General features: G+C 40.4%; 1 protein-coding gene across 1 annotated transcript in view; it reads right to left on the bottom strand.

The window, feature by feature from the left end:
- ST6GALNAC3 (ST6 N-acetylgalactosaminide alpha-2,6-sialyltransferase 3) overlaps window positions 1-17116 on the bottom strand; it is a 230440-nt gene that overhangs the window by 212395 nt on the left and 929 nt on the right. The window lies entirely within an intron of this gene.

The raw sequence follows: 17116 nt of genomic DNA, 5'->3' as shown, positions 1-17116 counted from the left end.
CTGTCCATGTAACAACATTGTACATTGTACCATTCCAGTAAAAATAACATTGTGAAATGCAAATAGCACAGTCTTACCATGCACAGTTTGGGTGAGCAGAACTCAAAGTTTACTATGCCTGCACTACAACCATTGAGAAACAAGGAAAGGTATGGATTTCAGCAGAAACAGACAGCTGGAATAAATCACTCCTCTTCATCATACTTAGCTCTATTAAAGGCATATGTATCAAACATTCCCTTACTTATCCTTAATACCAAAAAACCACACATGGAATTTCATACCAGTAGTAAGCTATATACCTCATTCCAGGTAGTCTCTCTTGTATAATTACATAAAGCTTACTTTCTTGATGAAAAAGTTAATAACCCTGAATATAGGTTTTAAATAGGGCCTTTGGGAAAAACAGCGCAAGATGAGTCAGTGAACTGCAGAAAGGAGAGCTGAACAGAGATGGACCAAGTTTGTACTCACTTTCTCACAAACTATCAAATTACTAGAAGCTTATCAATTTAGCTAGATTTTCCTGTCTAGTTTAACACAGGAAGAAAAAGAAAAGTTATACTCCACCACTTCAGGAAATTCTCAGCTGAGTGCATTATGCATGAACAAATTTAATTTAGGCTCCAGGACAAAAAAAAGCCCTGTCGCATTAAAGTTTGCTGCCAAATATAATCCTTCAAGCTTTCTTAAGAATACTGCAAACTGTAATTCCTTTCAAGAGAAGCCTGCGCTTAATTGCAGAGACCTTAACAAAGGATCAAGAATACTACATTCAGGATAACCAGTCAGTAATTTATTCATGCCCTAAGCCAATTGGTAAACAGTTCCTCTACTTCATGACTGAAGGGCCACCATTTCCAGCTCTTCAATCTACCCCTCTACATGTAAAATAATTAAACTTGCAATGTTTTTACCTTCTGGAAGTAACACTATGCCACCTCAGCAAGACTAAAGAGAGAACCAAAAATGCTTGACCTGCCCATAGGTGAGGATGATCCTGTTAACACAGCTATTACACACGTTTCAATAAACCTGCTACATATGGTGTACTACAATTAACATTATGAATAGCAGCAGAAGCATTGCAGAAATCATAAAATCACGGAATAATTAAGACTGGGAGACCTCTAGAGATCACCTAGTCAAACCTCCTGCCTAAAGTAGGCCTTATTTCAAAGTCATATCAGGTTGCTCAGGGCCTTCTCTTGTTGAGTTTTGAATATTTCCAAGGCTGTTTATGCCAGGCCCCTGTGCCAGTGTTATTCCAGTCAGTGTAAATTTTTTCTCCTTATATTTAGTTGGAATTTCCCTTGCTGCAACTTGTGGCTGCTGACTCTTTCCACTATGCTCCTCTGAGAAAAGCCTGTCTCCATCTTCTCTAACCCTTCTGGAGGTACAAGACTGCTAGAAGCTACTTCAACTTTCCAGACGTCTGCTGGAAATACAACACAGCAATGAGTAAACAATCTAGGAGGTTCCTGGAGTGTGTGGAAGATCATTTCCTGACACAGCTGGTGGGTGAGCCAACCAGGGCAGGAGTCTTACTAGATCTGTTGTTTACAAACAGGGAAGGACTGGTGGGAGGTGTGATGGTTGGGGGCCGTCTTGGGCTTAGCAACCATGAAATGATAGAATTCTCAGTTCTCGGTTAGGCAAGGAAGGAGGGGTCAGCAAAACCACCACTATGGACTTCCGGAGGGCAAACTTTGGCCTCTTCGAGGCACTGGTTGAGAGAGTCCCTTGGAAGACAGTCCCAAAGGGCAAAGGGGTCCAGGAGGGATGGACATTCTTTAAGAAGGAAATCTTAATGGCTCAGGACCAGGCTATTCCCATGTGCCGCAAGTTGAACTGCTGAGGAAGACGACTGGCCTGGCTGAACAGGGAGCATTTGCTAGGAGTCAAGAAAAAAAGGAGAGTTTATCACCTCTGGAAGAAAGGGCGGGCAACCTGGGAGGAGTACAGGGATCTTTTTAGGTCATGCAGAGAGGAAATTAGAAAGGCAAAAGCTCAGCTAGAACTCAATCTGCCCACTATTGTAAGGGACAACAAAACATGTTTTTACAAATATGTTAACAGTAAAAAGAAACCCAAGGAGAATATCTATCCTTTAATGGATACAGAAGGGAATGTAGCCACCAGGGATGAGGAAAAGGCCGAGGTACTTAATGCCTTCTTTGCCTCAGGCTTTAATAGGGAGACCAGTTATCCTCAGGGTACTCTGCCCCCTGAGCTGGAAGGCGAGGATGAAGAGCAGAATATACCCCCCTTAATCCAGGAGGAAATAGTGACCTACTACACCATCTGGATACTCACAAATCTATGGGACCAGACAGGATCCATCCAAGAATACTGAGGGAACTGGCGGAGGTGCTTGCCAAGCCACTCTCCATCATCTATCAGCAATCCTGGTCAACAGGGGAGGTCCCAGAGGACTGGAGGCTTGCCAATGTGACCCCCCTTTACAAGAAGGGTCGGAGGGAGGATCCGGGGAACTACAGGCCTGTCAGCTTGACCTCGGTACCGGAGAGGATTATGGAACGGTTCATCTTGAGAGCACTCACATGGCATGTGCAGGGCAAATAGGGGATGAGGCCCAGCCAGCATGGGTTTACAAAAGGCAGGTCCTGCTTGACCAACCTGATCTCCTTCTATGACCAGGTGACCCGCCTAGTGGATGAGGGAAAGGCTGTAGGTGTTGTCTACGTAGACTTCAGCAGGGCCTTTGACACTGTCTCTCATGGCATACACGTCTCATGGCTTGGACAAGTGTACTCTTCACTGGGTGAAAAACTGTCTGGATGGATGAGCCCAGAGGGTTTTGGTGAATGGAGTTAAATCCAGTTGGCGGTGGGTCATAAGTGGTGTTCCCCAGGCCTCAATGCTGGGCCCAGTTCTGTTTAATATCTTTATCAATGATCTGGATGAGGGGATCGAGTGCACCATCAGCAAGTTTGCAGACAACACCAAGTTGGGAGGCAGGGTCGATCTGCTTGAGGGTAGGAAGGCTCTACAAAGAGATCTGGACAGGCTGATCAATGGGCTGAGGCCAGTTGCATGAGGTTCAACAAGGCCAAGTGCCGGGTCCTGCACTTGGGTCACAACAACCCCATGCAGCGCTACAGGCTTGGGGAAGAGTGGCTGGAAAGCTGCCCAGCAGAAAAGGACCTGGGGGTGCTGGCTGACAGCCGGCTGAATATGAGCCAGCAGTGTGCCCAGAAGGCCAAGAAGGCCAAGGGCATCCTGGCCTGTATCAGAAATAGTGTGGCCAGCAGGAGCAGGGAGGTGATTGTTCCCCTGTACTCAGCACTGGTGAGGCCGCACCTCGAGTCCTGTGTTCAGTTTTGGGCCCCTCACTACAGGAAAGACACTGAGGTGCTGGAGTGTGTCCAGAGAAGGGCAACCAAGTTGGTGAGGGGTCTGGAGCACAAGTCTTCTGAGGAGTGGCTGAGGGAACTGGGGCTGTTTAGTCTGGAGAAAAGGAGTCTGAGGGGAGACCTTATTGCTCTCTACAGCTACGTGAAGGGGGGTTGTAGTGAGGTGGATGTTGGTCTCTTCTGTCAGGTGGCTGGAGATAGGATGAGAGGAAATGGCCTCAAGTTGCCGCAAGAGAGATTTAGGTTGGATATTAGGAAAAGCTTCTTTACTGAGAGGGTTGTCAGACATTGGAATAGGCTTCCCAGGGAAGTGGTTGAGTCACCATCCCTGGAGGTATTCAAAAAGCACGTAGACAAGGTACTCCAGAACATGGTTTAGTGGGCATGGATGATAGTTGGACTCAATGACCTTGAAGGTCTTTTCCAACCTAAATGATTCTATGATTCTACTCCCTAGGTCTTCACCTTTCCAGGCTAAGCTCCTGGAAGCTGGAAACTCAGCTCCCTCAGACTCTTCTCATAAGATTTTTCTTTTCTAACAACTAGGACAGTAGTGGGTAGTTACCTGCCTCCCGCTATTCTTTGCAAAGTAGAAACCTCAGACTTTGGGACTTTTCACTTTTCATTTTAGTTCCTATAGAATGAAAGCACGCACACACCAACTTCTCATACACACACAGACATACTTGCTATTTGTTCTAGGCGATGATGACAGGGGACAAACTTGTCTAGCGGTTGACCCAACAAATCCTTTCCATCTGCTTTGTCACACTTCAGAATTACTCTTGGCCTGTGGCAGCAAAGGAGCAAGGACAAGCCCTGATCTCCACTGGATATCTCCACAGAAGAGACAAGCTTTAAAATCCATACAGCAGTTAAAGACCTCTCTTCAAAAGAGGTTGTAATTAAGCCAGATGACAGGCTGTCATTACAAGAAATGCCTTTAGGCACCTCACTTATTCAGCCAGCCCAGGTGCAATCCATTGTTGGCTTTCACAGAGGCAGCAATACCCCCATGGTCTGCTCCCGTGGCAAAGGAGCACTACTGCACACAGATCCCTTAGCACGCGCACAGCTTGGGAGGCGATCATATGTTGTCACACAACCAGCTCTCATGGGACAATGTTTCTCTCAGCAGAACAAGAAAAAAACAAAAAAAATTCGTTGGGATCCATTTTTTGTCAACCAACATGCATAAACAAACAAATCTAGTGTTATAACACAGAAAGGAGAAGCCAACTTTTCCTTCCTCTCACAAGGAAAAGAGATCAGAAACACCTGGTGATGCAGCATATTGCATTATGCATACATTGCCATAAAATCCCCACCTGTGGCATGAATTACCAACAGTCTAAGATACATATTAACCCCAAGAAAACATGCAAAGTGCACTCCCTCTCACAGTTCTGCAGTGTATCTTACTCACCCACACTTGTTTAGTGCTTCAGTAGCAACAATGAAATTAAACCAGAAAAAAGCCCAGACTACTATTCTGTTATTTCTTCCTAAGGGTAGACATCTTCCAGTCTGTGTATGGCTAATCACATTTTACCACTTCAGTGCTGGAAAAGTCTATCTCCCCATCCATATGCAGCCAGGGACAGCCCCTGCTTTCTTCTCAGTTCCTACCACCACACTCAGCGCATCAGCACTTGAACCACCAGCCAAATTCAGAGAGGGACGCTTGTCTTTCAAAGCTCTTACTCCTATATTTTTCCCCCATTTCGGGTCTGGGAAGGAAAGGATGTACTCACACCTAGCTACTTTGGAGTTTGACAAAGCAGTTAGTTGAGAAATTTGGCATCTTTATTTAGAATCATGGTGCAGGTCAAAAGAAATTAACAATTCTGAAGCACTAAAGAGTAAGAAAACAATTTTCAGATTTATGTTTAAGGTTCTCCTGTTTGCATCAGTTCTGCAGAGAAATAAAGCATGTGTGCTGTAAAAACTAACTTTATCTTACCTGTTTTTTTAATGCAAATTTCACAGTCAGTCCCCTACACAGCAGCAACCCATATGTTTTCCTGTTTATTGCAGAAATAAGCCTGATTTAAGCTGCTGATGTAAAACCAACTGAACCTTTAAAATCCGTAAGAATATTACAGTACAAAGATACAAGAAATCTTATAACTTCTGAAGTAACATTTATAAATACAATGAAATTTGATTTCAGAATTATTAATGTAGTTTTTCCTGTAATTTCCAACTAAGGGCTTAGCACAGCTGATGATGAAGTTGCCATCATAAAATACCTTCAGGGGTAGCCATGGCTAATTCCCAGTTCCATTGCACTTGTTTGATAAGATACGGACAGCACTTCTGGCATTTCATTTCTGGCTGGCAGAGTGTAATAAATTAGGAAACAGAAGTGACATCCCTTATCAAAACTTAACTCAAGTGTCTATTATTAGACCTGATCTCCAGACTCAGGTTTCAGAAGACAGTTTCATATAACTTCATTTAAATAACGGTAATACTTATCTATTTGCCGGCTAGGGTTTCAAAGCATGCATTGCCTAAATCTGCTTTGAATTAGTCCTTTGCATCTGTTATTATACTTCAAAGAAATGACTTCAATTAAGTTTAATTACTTCCTTCCACAGCTCTGGATACAGCCCTTATTATATTTCATTACCTTTCCTCATAGACTGCACAGCAAATAGATGACTAATAAAAGTACAAAACCAAAGAAACTATTAAGCAAGTACATAACAATACTGTACATGTATCACACTAATTAAGTTATTATCATAGTCTGCAATCACATAAATGGAATATTAGGAAGGAACTTTTCACACGGGATCAGCAAAACCTGGCTCATTCTCTGAAGTTTTTAGTCCCTTACCTAATTTATAAATAGTTTTAAATTCCTGAAAGGAAACAAGCCTAAAGCACAAAAATAGTTTATACTTTTTACTCAAAAGTATATTAAAGAACATCACCTAGGCAGCGAGTCGGTTACCAGTTACATTCCTCTCTACTCTGCTTGTCTAGTAGTTACAGGAGCATGCAAAATAGCTCTATCCTTTCCAGTCGTCTGGAATACCATACCCATGATTCAATACGGATCCCATAATCTCACTTTTTTCCCCAACTACAGGTGGTAGGAAAGGTGAGGTAAAACAGTGGTAGTGCTATGGTAAGTAAAGCAATTCTTCCTGTTTCATTTGGATGAGAAGGTCTCAAGTATTGACACAAAAAACAAAGCGTAACTCATTTATATTAAATTGTTAATGACTATTTTGAACCAAGGTTAAAACAATCCTATGTCCACTAAAGGGAAATACTAGATCAGTGTTATCATACCATTTGTGGTCCAAGCGCTGAGATAACCTTTAACGGTCCCTTCCAATCAAACCATTCTATGAAAACAGCAATTTTTTTGTTGTTAGTAGTAAAATACTGATAAACAATATAACTAACAATTAATAAAGTGCATGACTGTTTATGGAACTCCTTACTGAGTGAAGAAACATATGACTAGTCATCACACATCTCAGGCTGCTAGAGCTGTAGACCTTGAAGACTGAACAATTTCAAAACTCTTTTTCATTTGGTACAAGAAAATAAACATAGCAACTTTTAAATCAATTGGATGTTCAGGTTTTTATTATACTTTAGTTCCACACACACACACCCCCCAAGTAGACTTCCTGCAGTTTTATCTAAACTACTGATGAGTTTTCCATTTTCCTTCTTACAAGGATGTTTATTTCCATAAATGGATTACATTTTCCCATAAATTGCTTTAGAGCACTTTCATGCAATGCTTCACAAGACACTTTACAAACACAACAACAGTGGCTTAATGCTGCCATTAGCAGACCACAACAAGCCATGGTACCTTGCCTTGAGGCTCAGAAGGAAATTCAACTCTCTGGCCTTATTCACAAGGGGCTGGGAACTTCCCTTTGAGAGCAAGATTTGCAAACAGGAAAAAAAAAACAAAACAAAACAAAAACAAAACCTAAAAAGGAACAAGGCTGTCAAATTCAATTTTCTTTTCAGTGGCACTGAGAATGTTTTTCTGCAGATTTTGAAGCTAAAAAGCAGCTACAATCCATTTCTACATGTGTGTGACCTGCATGATATCTGCCTTTTGGGGGATGCACTTTTCACTGTACAATTGTTCCTTATTGCAATGGCCTAAGGCATTGAAACTGGTGATCAGAGGTAAAAGGTAAAATAGGAGTCTGTAGCTCTAACAGCTCTTCCAGTTTGCATTCAGAACAAGTACATCAAAGTCAGCTTCTCCTCAATGAACGGCGAGTAGTAATAAGGTCTCATGCAAGACCTCAGTGGGGAAAAAAGCACAGTCAATCTTCTGATTAATTTGTAAGTGCCATCAAGCGTAACATTAATTTTAGCAAATACTGAAAGCTGAATTTTCAGAAACATTCATTTTCCAACCCTCACCTGAAATACCAGACATACCAAAAGGCAAAGAAAGCTATGCAAGCAAAGCTTTAACAAAATGCCAGCTGAGCTTCACCTCACGTACGTCAAAAGTACACAAGCACCCCTGGGGAGACAGCAGATGAACTAACACACTGCCTTCTAGATGCGTGATCAAACTTGGAATACTGATGGCATTTAGTAAAACAACAGGAAACAAAATACCTTCGGAGGCCAGCAAAATGCAAGACCACAAGCAATTTTAATATTCTTTATTTGACAGACATTCAGTATCAGTCTTTCAAGAAAGACCAACTACAGTGCAGCCACTGTTGCCTCTTGCTCTCATCGGATCCAACAAGGGAAAACTTTGCCTAGTCTTATCTGGCCACATTATACAAGAGACTGAAGTAGAGTGGACTTCGAATGGCTCCTTCAAGATCTCTGATACAGTTATGGGTAATCATTCTTTTAGTTAAAAAAAATCAGCTGTAGGACATGGTGATAGAAATAAAATCTATGATCTGCAGAAATAGGAAGCAGAAAAGAACCAAAAACATTTTAGGGATATAGATATATATACACTCCTATGCTGAATAAGAGACAACATCTGAAGAAATAAAGGGCCTAAAAGCATAAATCCACAGACATGGTCACTAACTGTCTATTAGGCTGTTTGAGTACAATTACTATCTAAAACTATAGCATTAGTGCTATTTAGAATACACTACTGCTTCCTAAATAATTCAGACTTACCTACAGTCAAATGTGTAAGTTAAGCAATGCAAATATTTTGTGGTACCTGGAGTTTGTGCAGGACTGCAGGTGAGGAGGTGGTGGCATATACAGACAGGTAGATGGCCCAGGAGTATTCTTCAAAGGTAGCAAAGCTAGACAGCACGCAGCCAGCTCAGCTGATAGCTGGAAAAGGTTATAGAGGTATCTACAAGTCCAGGACAAACAATGATCTCCATTAAGACTAAATGAAGTAGGGAACAACTCCTTTTTTCCATTCTAAGTACACTAAAACCATATTTCAGTGCACAGAAGGCACCAAGTTATCAGACTGGACAAGGGGACTTGCCGCCTCTCCAACACAGGGCAGTGGGGCATGCACATAACAAAGCTGCATTTCTGCTACAGAACTTCCCATATAGCTTCTCTTCCCATTTAAACAGTGGCTAGATCCAGGCTATACATTGGCAAGCAGTCTCCTACTGAAGGGCAGACAAGTAACAGCATGAGCTACTACTGTAGGAAGTTTTTTGGTAGTAGTACCCACACAAAGATTTGCTGACCCCTTGTAGGCTACTCTCTCATGCTTGCACCACCACCTCAGCTGGGCCCGATGTAACCTCTGCAAACTCAGGAAACTAATTAATCTTAAAAGTAACCCTCTGGAAAGCAAAAAGAGTTATTCTAATCCAGTTCCATTTTCTGCTTATGTTACCACAGCCCCACATACAGCTATGCTGGCACAACAGAGGGGAAAGTGAGTAGCTGTAGGTGGCTCACCAGGGATGCCAGTCTGAAGCCAGAGCTACGCTGAGGAAGGGGTGAGCAGCGCTGCTCCCTTTGACAGTGACCACACGTTGACTATCTGTCTCTTGGATTACGCATTTGGCTCTGGGATCTGGGTCTGTTCTCGTGGTTAAGGCAGCGGTTACAGACAAGGAGACCAAATCAAGAGGAAGTGTGGTTAGATGGGGGAGGCTTCTATGGCATTTCAAGGTCCTCGGTTCTCTGGTTTCATCTCAAGTGACCTGGTAAAACCACTAAGATACCTTAATAGGTTTAATGAAATATGGGTTGGCAAGTGGTAGCGAACACAAAGGAAAAACATAGTATGAATTGCATTTCATAGTAGGAGTTGTGAACTGCACAGAGAGACTGCCAGGTCTCAATAACAGGTACACAGCAGTTAGTGCTGGCTGAGAGAACGTGCACACTGAAGTAAGGATACAGCTCAAGAAATGTTCCTAAAGATGCCATTTCTTTTATCTTGTTTGGAATGTTCAGTGGCTCTTTTCCTATTTCCCTACTCAAGAGAAACATTTAGTAGGGTAAAACTAATTTTTCTGTAAAAATATTTTTATGCCCTGTGGAAGGAAGTGAAAAAAAGATGGAAGAGGGATAGAGACACATGCAGACAGCTGTCTGAAATTCTCTAATTAATCATACGGGAAAAAAGCTACAAATGTTTTTCTTTTTGCAAAGTTTCCATATCCCAATTACAAAAGATGTGTCTTCAACCACTTTTTTCCCCACATTACACGTGCTACAGCTCGCAAGGATCCCACAAGAGAATGAGTCAGTCTTATTCTCCATTCTGTTTTTTAAAATGCAAAGGCTTTTTTTTTTTGTCTCCACATAAGAAGCACTAATAGAAAGGTCTCTTCTGTTAACAGTTATTACCTGACTACCTTGACACAGTCAAATGCAAACACAGGAAAATTACAATAGATCAGCTGACACGCAGTAACTTGTAAATAACTTATTCACGTGGCTGAGAGGGCTAAGCTAGAAAAGTTTAGTACAACTATAATGAATTTTAATAAGCACATAAGCCCCAGTGTGGACATACGTAAACTGGAATTAAAATCTTTATTCCTCTGCCAAATCAGAACAAACAAAATTGTATAGGAAATTTATTCTAGTATAACTGCATACCACAGCAGAACACAACACATTAAAACATGAAAGCCTTCTAGCCTTTTTGGATTAATCCAAAAGATAAAGTGACTTCCACTCATAAAGAAGGGCCAGATTGTAGGAATTTAGAGGAGTACATACATAAACCACAAGCACATAATTTCATAATCTAATGTAAAATAATATAATAATAATTACTCAAAGTATACCAGGTGGTGTTCTACTGGCCTCAATGGGTTTGTAATAATACCAACATATATTAAAGAGCTAATAAATACACATTGTTATTTCTTAAATGTAATATCATTCCATCATTCCAAGAAGAAAATTATGTTCAAGTCTGAGTAAACAATAGATTTGGAAGAAACTAAAAACTAACAAAAGGTTGTGAAACTTGCAAGAAAAAAAAAACAACTGGTTTCTGGCTTTTCCTATTTCGAATTAAAACACAAAAATGCATGGAATGACATCTCATGTTGTTACATGCTCAGGAGGGCATTCCTTTTGCCAAAGACCAGGAAAACTTTTGCTAGCAGCGAGATTATATATAATTTTAAGGAAAAGAATTTTAGAAAGAGACAGAAGATACCTAATCCTAAACCAAACCAACATGCAAGTAATGCATCATTAGAAGAGACAGGATCTATAAATAATTCATTTTGCATTTCTTCTGTACAAATTGCTATTCCCATGAAATAAACATGTTTTTCTGATTACTTCCAACTGCTCCACACCTGCATCTTACCTGCCTAGGCTAGCATTCCACTGCCTATTGTTAATGCAAATTGCTGCAAAATGTACCTTTCATAAGAAGCTACTGCGTCATTTAATTATTAGGAAGTCTGGTGCTCCCATGTTAATTTAAAAATGTCACACATGCTATACAGATATACAAGAACTGCTTAATAGGACTGCCTTTAGACAACACAGCCATTACTCCTAAATGGCATCACTTAGAAGATTTCATCTCCCAAACCCTTCCATCTCAGTTCCTGCCTCACCTTTGTTCTTCTCAATAGTAAAGATGAAAAAGAATATCCAGCATGGTATTTTATCCAATTTCAAATATATAAACCAAGAATTACCATGTTTTCCAGGTGTTTCTGCTAAAATGATCAGAAGCAAAATAACTCATTATTTTAAATACAAACCCCATTTATGTAAATTTTGTACTGACAACAATTTCAGTTGGTTGACTGATTTAAAAAAAATAAAGAATAATAGTATATCTGTACAGCTCCTGAAAAGCGTATGAATGCACCAGTATATCTTACTTGATAAAACTTGTGACACTAGTATCAAAATCATATTTGTAACAGTGTAAAGGCAATATTTGCATAAACATTGGGTGTTCTTGAAGGGGGCAGGAGGAGTGCAGAGAAAGTTCAGTTTAATATTTCACATTTTCTGAGATGACATACAGCAATTCTCACTTCATCCAGCCATGTTTTATTCTGTCCTCAGACTCAGGAGCACAACATACATTACAATCACACATTGTCCTTTTTTAGTCCAGGTTCCCATTCTGCAGAAACCAATGAACCCAGTGGAAAAGTGGTGGTCTTTCTTATCTCAGCAGCGTATGGGTTATTTACAAGAACCACCATACAAAAATGCAGTAGATGCAGGTTTTCCTCCAACAGGAATAGCAAATTCATCCCACATGAGTATTTGATGCTGCGAACAGTAAGGCAACTGCTCCCTCAGCTTTAAGAGATGACAGGGCCCAAGGCAGAGTTTTGCCTTATTTCTTGGGAATACATCCAATAAATAAAGCCACCTTTACCTACCTTGTTTACAGATCCCCACAAAGATCAAGTCTTCCTAGCTCCTGGAGAGAGGTCTCAGAGATGTCTCAAATACTAGCAAGATAAAATACACCTCCAGCTCTTTGTTATGTATGTGCACACTTCCACCTTCTATGCTACGAATCAGACCATGGATAGAAAGCAACTGATAGGCAGAAGAAAGTATTGGGGAAGTGTCATGGATAACAACCACAAAATAAATTATCAGTTTAACATCTGAAAGTCAAACTAAAAATCTAAAATAAATTTACAATCAATAATTTAATTTTTCTTGCACAAAATTAGATCATTGCAAGCAAGAATGAAAAGTGGTTTTATACTTCTTAGAATTTAATATTCCTTGAATTTCTAAGAAGCCAACATAATAAAAAACACATTACAAAATTCCATGTACTACACTCCATAAGATCTTACAAGGTAATTAAGCACCATTAGACCATGATACAGCAAATCTTGGCGCTGCACGTTGCTGCATTCATTAATGCAGCTTCATTCACTTTGGAGCAATTTAGAGGTAGAAAATGTAGAGCAACAAAAGAGAAAACTTTCAGTTAGAATAATTTTAAGAAATGTATTTAAAATAGAAATATCCAATGTAGAAGGAGCATCAGAAAGCATTAACTATGGAGTTTTGCTAGTTTTGTTTGGCGGGGGGGAAGGAGGACGGGAAAAATCAGCCATAGCAAATAAGGATGGAGTGATCCAACAAGAAACCTGGTTACTGCCTCAGAAAACCTGATTCTTCTCTGTAACACTTTGTTGGACCCACCTGTTACTTTCCAACTCATTTGTGCATACCTCGTAAGGGTCACCTTTGTGTATTTACACCTTTGATCCCTAGAGGTATAACCACATACTCCTAGGAATGATTCTGGTCACAACAGAAATACCGCAGCCCACAAAACTGTGGATTATCAGGTTAAGAGGCTGAGAAGAGAGCTCATATTATGGTGAACCTGCAGCAAATTTAGACATTTCTGGGAAATGACCCATCAGATGGGCATCCTCCCATGAGGAGGGGAGGTCACCTTTATTCCTTTCCCTAGGATCTCTCCATGTCTTGTCATGTCAGAGGAAAGAGCACAGCATGAGAATCAAACAGGACCCAAGTACAATACTCAGCACAGGAAAACAGATGGATGCCATCCATAAACATTGCTGCAGTCAATTTAACAGTCAAAGCAGTATGTGAATTTTCTTGGACTGGGTTCAAGCAGGATATAGAGGTCATCTCTATGGAAGGCCCTGCATTCTGTAAATCCCTAGCAGCAAATAGAATTATGGTGAGACACAAAGCCTAGCCTGAAAAACAGAGTAGAACTGAAACAAGGAATGTGCTTCTGATGATGTAGAAACTTGGGACGAAATATCTACAGTCTTTGTCATGTACATAAGGGTTAAAAAAAAAATCAAATTAATAACTAAATATCCAAAATTACAAGCATCCAAACACCAGGACCAGATGCTTTTAGACTTTCTGCCTCTCCCCTCTGAAGGGCTACTTGCCAGGGTGGAAAATTTAATATAATGAGACCAGCTTTGCTATTTTAGTCTCAAAAGTGCAGATGGAGCATATGCCTGCATATAGTAATGTTATCTGTATTACTGCAGTATCTGAAGACCCCAATCAGACACAGGCCATTGAACACTCAGAGAAAACTCTCAAAGAAAATTCCTACCAAAAATAGTTTACCATGTGAACTAAGGGGAAAATGCAACCTGTGGATTTAATTAAACCAGTTGAGATAACCACGGAGAGGAAACTTGCAAAACAATCATAGGTGAACACACAGGTATGGTCAACTTTGACAGCATCCTGCAGAAAACTGTTCCAAGCCTGTGCTGAAGGGTTTTGTTTGTTAGTAAGTTACATTTTGCAAAACAGTTCATTTGATCTTCGAATTAGATAAGAAAAATATTAAAGAAGCTATGGATGTTAGTTGGCCACCTGCTTACTCTGAGAGAAGAACCCACAATCAGCTGTGGTAATAAGAAGATTGCCTCACATTATACCAATACTATTTAGACCACAGAATTTCACTGAAGGTTTCAACTCACTTGTGATCTCTGCTGGTATAAGGTCATGTCCAGCCTACAGCCACACGAAATCTCTTTTGTTCACCACACAGTAAATACACAGCACCCAAAACAGAAGGAAACCTTTCTAGATTTCATACTTAGTCCTCACTGTATGGGCCCATCACACATGGAATTTTTTTATTAAATTCTACCACATTAAGCCTGCACAGTTAAAATTGTACTATGATGACAACAAAATTCACCTCCATCATCTTCTTCAAAACCTCCATTTAAAAAGAAGAGTTTGTAAATGGGGGAAGGCATAACCCCCTGCAAAGTGCAGCATGTGTGAACTAAGTTACCTGTTCTATTTGCTTTAAAAATATCATGGTCCAGTCCTCAGGGGGGGATATCAACATTTTACAGAGTATCATTATCATTCATGTTGTATTTATTGTAAGACGACAGGTACATTGAAGTATCATTTTTCAATTATGCAAAAACTAGCATTTCTTTGAAGTAATTTATTGAATAACATCTGTCACCATTTTAAAGGGTCAGTGGCTGATATAGTGGAAGTTAGGGAGTTCAACATCTTTAGGCATAATAGTGACGACATAAATAGTAATCACTCTGTTAATCTAGTAATCAGCAAGGTGGCATGTAGCTACCATAGTAACAAGCATAAGATCAGCTGTTTCCTTCCAAGAAATGCCTACACTTCACTCAGCTATTCTGCCACGATTTTTGAAGACATGATGGAAAACAACCCCAACACATCCTGCATCTCAGAACTCGCCTCTTTCTCTGCATTTCCTCAATAGAAGAGAGAATTCTTTAGAAGAAGAGAGTTTTACTTGTTTTAACAAGAACATCCAACTGCTGATTGGGAGACAAAGTTTCTGGAGCCAAAATTTCATGACTAGTGACAGCCCTGCCAATCTTACCTAGGGAGAGTGCACAACAAAGTGCACCACAGAGACAGCACGCACCCTAGGAAGAATCACCTTCCCAAGCTTTTCTACAAGGGCTACAGAGATTATTTCATGCAGTAATCATAGTAAAAGGAGCTCTTGGTATCTACAGGTTATACACTTTTTCTAATATGCTCTTAACCACTGTAAGTAACTCCAGTTAATTATTAATAGCCACTTCTGTTCTTTGCACTTTAGGGACATCTCTATCCAATCTCATTTATGTTAAACTCTCATGCATACAGAACTCCAACATTTCCCAAGTTGCAATATCTGGGGGGTTGAAGTTGCGGGGGGAGTGGAATTTAAAAATCTAGGAACAGAGGCACTCAGGGTTGAAGTGGCAAGGACACCCAGTTGTTCTGGCTTCCCATCCACTGTGCCAACACCTAGGTAAAATCTATACCTATAGCACAGATTTTTTTTTTTTTTTTTTTTTTTTTTTTTTAAGTGTTTCCACACAGGCTACTGACTGAATAAATGAGACAGTCAGGACAAACCTAAGAGAAAGGAGGAGAGTGTAGCTAACAGGTTTGTATTTTTCAGGAAGGAATTAGCCTGGGGTCACATAAAAATATACATATTATTCTGAATTTCCTTGTTATGGTAAAAGCTTGAGGAGTACCTGTAGGCATTCCATTAAAAACTTCTGCACCATTAAGTATCTTGATCTAGACATTTAAATTACTCCTATGGGATGTCTGTCTGAGAAAGTCCAGCCTGCCTTATGGCAAAGCTAATCTTCACATATCTGTTTCACTTTTTATCGTCACACCTGCCTGTATTAACAAGATTAAGAATTAAGCTGGCAGAAGGCCGTCTGTCAAGGAATACCAATTTCTCTATTGACTTAATCATCAGAATTACAACCAAATGGAGCTCCAAGCCTGGGCAAAGGGAAGTTGTTCATTGTGTCATAATTCAAACTCTAAAAGGAAGGCCCTGCAGAAGTCATGCTTGTGGCAGGCTGTGTCACCAGACTGTGCCGGGCGGGGGGAAGAAACACTGGAGTTGTCTTGTTAAAAGGATATTCTTATTTAACTGTTAGGGCCAGAGGGAAGATTTTGCATGTGATCTCTCCACACAGTCAAAAAAATGTAAGGAAATTCTGTCTTCTGGATCTCTTGCAGATCCAAGCTAAGTCATTCAGGGAGTGTTTAAAAAGGAGTGCACATGCTTATCTTTGTGAAGCCAGGCTCCATTCACGGAGCTCATATCTCCTCATCCCAAGTCACAACTTAACTCTCAATTGTGTCAGTGCTGTCTGCTTAAAGGAGTTTGTTACCATCTATCTCCAAGCAGAACCTGCTAGTTCAGGGAAGTTTCTGCACTTGAGGCAGACTTTGCCATATTTATTAATATAAGCTGCCACAACCTACATGCTCACAAAAGAAAACTGCAAAAACATCCATGTACCACAGACCCACTAGCAGAGAATGAATGAAAGGGGTAAACAGCGCAGCAAAATAAGAAGTTGGTTTTAAAGTTGAACACAAAAAAAAAAAGTTCTAAGAATTGGATTCAAGGAGACACAGGAATGTTTATTATTTGGGGACTGTTTTGAAGCTTTGCAATTTATCCATTTTGCTGATATGCTGAAGGCAACTGCTATGAGAGGCCATCCCAAAGTTTGGGATAATCAACCATTTGTTAGAAGATCAAACTGAAAGTAACAAAGCATTCACGGATCAGTTTTATTTACTAAAAGGAACAGAGTGCAAATGTATTCAAAATATACACAGAAAGGAGCAAGGCAGATAACAAATGAAATCTGAAACAAAACACTTGCAAGCCAGGCACAGGAGAGTGACTCCCTGCAAGTGACAACACTGCAAGGGAACAAATGCTCGTTGTTCTCAACTGACTGCACTTCCGCCTCCTCCCCTTTCAT

Source organism: Haliaeetus albicilla, chromosome 8, assembly GCF_947461875.1.
Source record: "Haliaeetus albicilla chromosome 8, bHalAlb1.1, whole genome shotgun sequence".
Taxonomy (NCBI): domain Eukaryota; kingdom Metazoa; phylum Chordata; class Aves; order Accipitriformes; family Accipitridae; genus Haliaeetus; species Haliaeetus albicilla.
This window is presented reverse-complemented; position numbering and strand designations above follow the sequence as displayed.